At 42.5% G+C, this 5,882-nt stretch overlaps 1 protein-coding gene across 3 annotated transcripts in view; it reads right to left on the bottom strand.

Annotated features, from left to right (window-relative positions):
* The window catches only part of LOC147250716 (uncharacterized), an 8,028-nt gene extending 6,368 nt beyond the window's left edge, over positions 1-1,660 (bottom strand). The window contains exons 1-2 of one of the 3 annotated variants that reach the window (XM_086222524.1): positions 1,642-1,659; positions 1,332-1,380 (exon numbers count right to left, since the gene is read on the bottom strand). The gene's annotated coding sequence lies outside the window, so the exon portion shown is untranslated. Of the gene's footprint in view, positions 1-732; positions 1,248-1,331 lie in introns of those variants that run through there. The other 2 variants (XM_086222523.1, XM_086222525.1) reach the window with 2 other exon arrangements.
* Between the last annotated feature and the right edge of the window lie 4,222 nt (positions 1,661-5,882).

Raw genomic sequence — 5,882 nt, 5'->3', positions numbered from 1 at the left:
GTGAGTGTCTGTGTGTGCAATGTTTACTCTGCACACAGTAGGCAAAAGGAACTCCACCATGCTTTCAAACATGGAAAGGCAAACAGATATGTTCCCACACACACACACACACACACACACACACACACACACACACACACACACACACACACACACACACACACACACACACACACACACAGGAGCACCTTATCAGAACATGTGACACTGATAGCCATCAACAGTCGGCCTTCTTCACTGGGAGGTTGTCAGGGAAAGATTTTGTTTCCAGACTGTCAACAAAAACCTTTGAAGATTTGAAATGACCAATAGGATTTGTGTCTGTGAAAAGAGACGGACCAATCACCGCCCCTGATATTACTGCCAAGGTATTCGATAGCCTACCTTCACTTAGCTTTTCTTTGCATCATGACTGGAAACTAAGGAAATCAGCGGCCAAAGCTCTGTCCAATTCCACTTAAATCTGCCTTCCAAGTCCTCTAAAGCTCACTAATTTATATCTTAATTATAATAATTTAATTCTTCTTATTATTATTATTCTCAAGCACGAGAGCCATTAATAAAATGCCATTAAAAAGTCACATACAGGACAGGCACAGGACCCACCAGCTCATCAAGCCACAACAACAAGTGTTTCACACAACTGCACTCTGAGCTCTGTCTGTTCCGTCTCACACCTCACGAGTTCCATTTAGTTGTTCGATACATTCAAGCTGAGCTTAGTTTCCTCACCTGTGTTCGAACTGGCACTCGTCCATTCCTCTGATAGCCAGACTCACTGAGTGTAGGTTAGACAATGAGCCTCTCCTTTGAAAAATCTGACTACTAAACCAAATAGAAAACTTTCTCTCAGCCTGTTTCTATTGCAGTCCTCTGAGCAGTGGAACCCCTGCCTCACACCACCACAGTCACCTACACACATTCAACTTTGTCACAGCAGAATGTGGCCGATCAACATTCACACGCTGTTCACACGTTATTCACATGTAAAGACAAAGCATCCAGCTCAGGCTGAGCTCTCACATGCTGATGAACTCACGTGCAGCGAAGAGAAAGAAAGGCTAGGAGGGAGAGCAGGAGGATGTGAGTGCAATGCACACCAAGACAAAAGTTTGAAAAGTGTTCGGAAACACGGACCATTTCACCGAGACAGTGTGAGAGTTAAATGAATCTAGTAGACGGGCTGTAGAATGGCAATCGCAACAAAGATGGACAGCAAGAGAGAAAAAGAGAAGTTTAGAGGTGGAGAGACAGAGAGAGAGAGTGAGAGAGAGAGAGACAGAGAGAGTGTGAGAGAGAGACAGAGAGAGAGAGACAGAGAGAGGACTTACTCAGTGGTTGCCAATCAGCAGCATCTCCCAGCACTGGTCTGAGTTTTCCCTAAAGAGAGAGAGAGAGAGAGAGAGAGTGTGTGTGTGTGTGAGAGAGAGAGAGAGAGAGAGAGATCAGTCATCAGCAGTGGTGGTGGAATGCAGTCTCAGCTCTACTCAGCTGCACTTGTACTCGCTCATTGTGTCTCTCCTCCCTCCCCCTTCCTCCTCCTTCCTCTCCCACTTCACATTTCTTCTACACCCAAAACACAGGAATGACATCATTAAGGTTCATAATGTTGGTGTAAAATGTGTCAAACCCAACAGACACAGTCCATCTCTGTCCAGGTACCATATGCAGATATGGGAAATGTGGAAGCAACCAAAAGGAAGTGGGAGTGGTTTTCTGAGCTTTCTGTTTCAATTTTGATTTTAGTTGTCATGCTCAGAATCAATTCCATAGTTGTTTTTAAGCCCACTCCTTGGAAAGATGTCTGTTAATTTTCTAATGCTAATATGTCTGTGTTTTGCTGACACTTTTTTTCTGTTAGTTAGTTAGTTTGTAGTATGCTAGTGAGAGTTGATGGGTAATTTAGTTAGTTAGTTAGTTAGTGCATTAGTTAGTGATAGTTACTGTGTAGTATGCTAGTGAGAGTTGATTTGTAATATGTGAGTTAGTTAGTTAGTTAGTTAGTTAGTTAGTCAGTGCATTAGTTAGTGATAGTTACTGTGTAGTATGCTAGTGAGAGTTGATTTGTAATATGTGAGTTAGTTAGTTAGTTAGTCAGTGCATTAGTTAGTGATAGTTACTGTGTAGTATGCTAGTGAGAGTTGATTTGTAATATGTGAGTTAGTTAGTTAGTTAGTCAGTGCATTAGTTAGTGATAGTTACTGTGTAGTATGCTAGTGAGAGTTGATTTGTAATATGTGAGTTAGTTAGTTAGTTAGTCAGTGCATTAGTTAGTGATAGTTACTGTGTAGTATGCTAGTGAGAGTTGATTTGTAATATGTGAGTTAGTTAGTTAGTTAGTCAGTGCATTAGTTAGTGATAGTTACTGTGTAGTATGCTAGTGAGAGTTGATTTGTAATATGTGAGTTAGTTAGTTAGTTAGTTAGTCAGTGCATTAGTTAGTGATAGTTACTGTGTAGTATGCTAGTGAGAGTTTATCAATTCAAGTACATTTTTTCTGTAAAGCACCTAATCACAAGAAAACCTATGCCTGCACTCTTTACAAGACAGTAGGTTTAGCACCTCACTACTTTAATTTCTTTACTCCCGACAATTCTCTGTGAACAAGCACATGTTAAACTTATTTAATGTTTTAATTTCTCACATAGTATTTTCCTGCTCCTATTAATCTGAGGATAGCATCCTTTCTGGATCAAATAAGAGGAAAAGCAAGCACATGTCCATTATTATCTTTGGGGGCTGGCCTAGTAGGGAAACAACACACTGATACACACATAGCAGGGGACTTATGATGGAAAGACCAGGAAAACTGTTACTAAAGCTTTTGCTTTTCAGACACAAAGTAATTGTTTGTGCACATAAAGGCATATTTCTATGAATCAATGATTGGGTAACATCTTTTTAATTCCATTGCAGCTGCCAGGAATAACTCCACATAACGGAAACCTTTTTCCAAGTCATGAACCTTATCTGACAATTTCTTACTGTTATCCTTCCTTTACCTGGCACACCTTGGGAAAGTCCCTGAAGTTACTGACAAAGAGTCATGGTCATACAGGTGTGGAGGAGCAGACATGCGGTCACGTTCAGATCGTAATTCTGCATGCACAGTTCCCTCTGCTGGAAAAAATGGAAATAGCAATCTGATCAAGAAATGCTGGGAAGAAAAATGTTTAACATTTAATTAAACATGTTTATTCTGAACAATTTTAAACAGACATTATGATATGTACCATGATGCTTGAAAAATCTTATTTTAAACATTAACTGGTTTCCTGGCATAAAAGGTTTTGCTGAGGACTACCCTGAAGAGGGTTTTGCCAACCCACGTGTTTAACTCTAGTTCCGCCACTGGTTAAATAAACATTATAAGCTCTTCTTTTTGCTCCAAACCTTAAAGGATTACTTGTCTATTGGGTTGACACAAGCTTCATGTTTACCTGTTAATTTTGGATGTAGTCTGGTGATTTAATGCTGGACGGTGTGTTTATTAGAGCTCTATCTATGAAAATAGCTTTTGGAGTAGCCATAAAATCAAAGTCATGAGCCTAAAGATACTTAAAATGTGTTTGCTTTTGTTAAGTGACACCTCTGTCACATTCTCATTTGAGACATTGTAGTCATCAAATGCCCAAGCACAATTGACGTTATCTATATTACATTTTAGATGAAGACTGAGACTTGACAAGGTGGGTGGCGTATAAAAGCTGTGTTCTGCAGAGATCAACCAATCATGACACATGGTTAAAGTTCAACTTAAGACTTTAAGACATTAAGGTGTTTGTTTTGTTGCCTTTACTCCACCATGGTGGCATATCAGCATCATCACAGTCAGTCAGACCAGTGGTTCTCAAACTTTTTGGCTAAAGTACCCTGTTTCTCTTATTTCTGAATCCAAGTACCCCCTTTTTCTGACAAAAACATTTTTCTCAGAAAACTGTGAAAAAACAACTATAATTCAACACAATTTATTTATTTGTACGGCAGCAAACCCCAACCAAAGTTCTGTCCTGACTCTTTCCAAGTAGAGCAGGTCCAGCACCTCCCTCCTTCAATGAACCTCCACCCAACAATTCTCCATCAGCAAGCACATCCTGCAACAGCAGCCACCAGAACCTTCCTTTACCAGCAGGAAGGTGGAGCAGATCCAGGATCAGTGGGGACGGAGAGAGAGCAGGAGAGCAGGACAAAGACAGAGAATGGAGGAAGACAGAGAGACAGAAGGAAAGAGAGGGACAGAGATAAAGAGGGAGAGAAAGGAGGAGAGACTGATGGACAGAGACAAAGACAGAGAATGGACGAAGACAGAGAGACAGAAGGAAAGAGAGGGACAGAGATAAAGAGAGACAAAGGAGGAGAGACTGATGGACAGAGACAAAGACAGAGAATGGAGGAAGACAGAGAGACAGAAGGAAAGAGAGGGACAAAGATAAAGGGAGAGAGACAGGAGGAGAGACTGATGGACAGAGACAAAGACAGAGAATGGAGGAAGACAGAGAGACAGAAGGAGAGAGGGACAGAGATAAAGAGGGAGAGAAAGGAGGAGAGACTGATGGACAGAGACAAAGACAGAGAATGGAGGAAGACAGAGAGACAGAAGGAAAGAGAGGGACAAAGATAGAGGGAGAGAGACAGGAGGAGAGACTGATGGACAGAGACAAAGACAGAGAATGGAGGAAGACAGAGAGACAGAAGGAGAGAGGGACAGAGATAAAGAGGGAGAGAAAGGAGGAGAGACTGATGGACAGAGACAAAGACAGAGAATGGAGGAAGACAGAGAGACAGAAGGAAAGAGAGGGACAGAGATAAAGAGAGAGAGAAAGGAGGAGAGACTGATGGACAGACGGGGACGTGAGCAGGTGGAGCTACGGGTGGCAGCTGGAGCCTCTTCAGGTCTGCAGCCTCCAGCAGCAGCAGGCGTAATGACAAAATGAATGAATGATAGCGAACACTTCAAAGAACCTAACCTGGTAAATAAGTGGAATGAAACAGTATTTAATGCCTCCTGACCAGATTTATTTCTCCAGTTTTGAAGGCTACAAATCCACTTTTAACCTTAAAGTAGTTCTACTGTTACAAATAACAATACAGTATAAACAGAAAACATGTATGCTTTTAAATCATTATGTTTTTTTAAACCCTTTGAAACTGTCACAAATTGTGTTACAAATATTAATTTTTAACTCATCTGTAATTGTGTTAAATATAAAAGCATGAGAGAAAACAGCTTTTAATTTAATTAAAGGTAGTTCAGCTGTTGGCTGAATTTGATTCAAAACTATTGTAAAAGAACAGTTCTTGGAAAATAAGAGCAAGGGTTACCAGGGCCCCCACTGGAGCCCAAGCGCCTGGTAGTTGGGCCTTAACCCATGGGGTCCGGCTGAGCCCAGCCCAAAAAGGTTACACAGACTCATCCCCTTTGGACCCACCACCCGCAGGAGGAACCGGAAGGGACCCGTGCATTGTGGTTTGGGCAGCAGACCAAGGCGGGGCCCTTGGCTGTCTGATCCCCAGACATGGGAACTGGCTTTTGGGACATAGAATGTCACCTCTCTGCCGGGGAAGGAGCCGTAGCTGGAGGAAGAGATGCAGCATTACCAGCTAATTATAGTCGGCCTCATCTTGACACTTTGCTCCGGGTCAGGAACCCAAGTCCTTGAGAGGGGTTGGACTCTCCCCTTTGCTGGAGTTGCTCCAGGTGAGAGGCAGAGGGCCAGGGTGTGCTTTTGATAGCCCCCAGACTCTCTGCCTGTACATCGGACTTTACCCTGGTGGACGAAAAGGTTGCTTCCCTGCGTCTTCAGATCGGGGAACGGGTCCTGACTGTTATCTCCCTCCTCTACCTGCGTCGCGGTAAGCGTGTGACCTCACTTCCTGTTTCT

This window comes from Aulostomus chinensis, chromosome 13 (assembly GCF_037954235.1).
Source record: "Aulostomus chinensis isolate RoL2024-O1b breed Wild chromosome 13, RoL_Achi_v1.0, whole genome shotgun sequence".
Taxonomy (NCBI): Eukaryota; Metazoa; Chordata; class Actinopteri; order Syngnathiformes; family Aulostomidae; genus Aulostomus; species Aulostomus chinensis.
The sequence above is the reverse complement of the archived record's forward strand: the minus strand, read 5'-3'. Positions and strand labels throughout refer to the sequence as shown.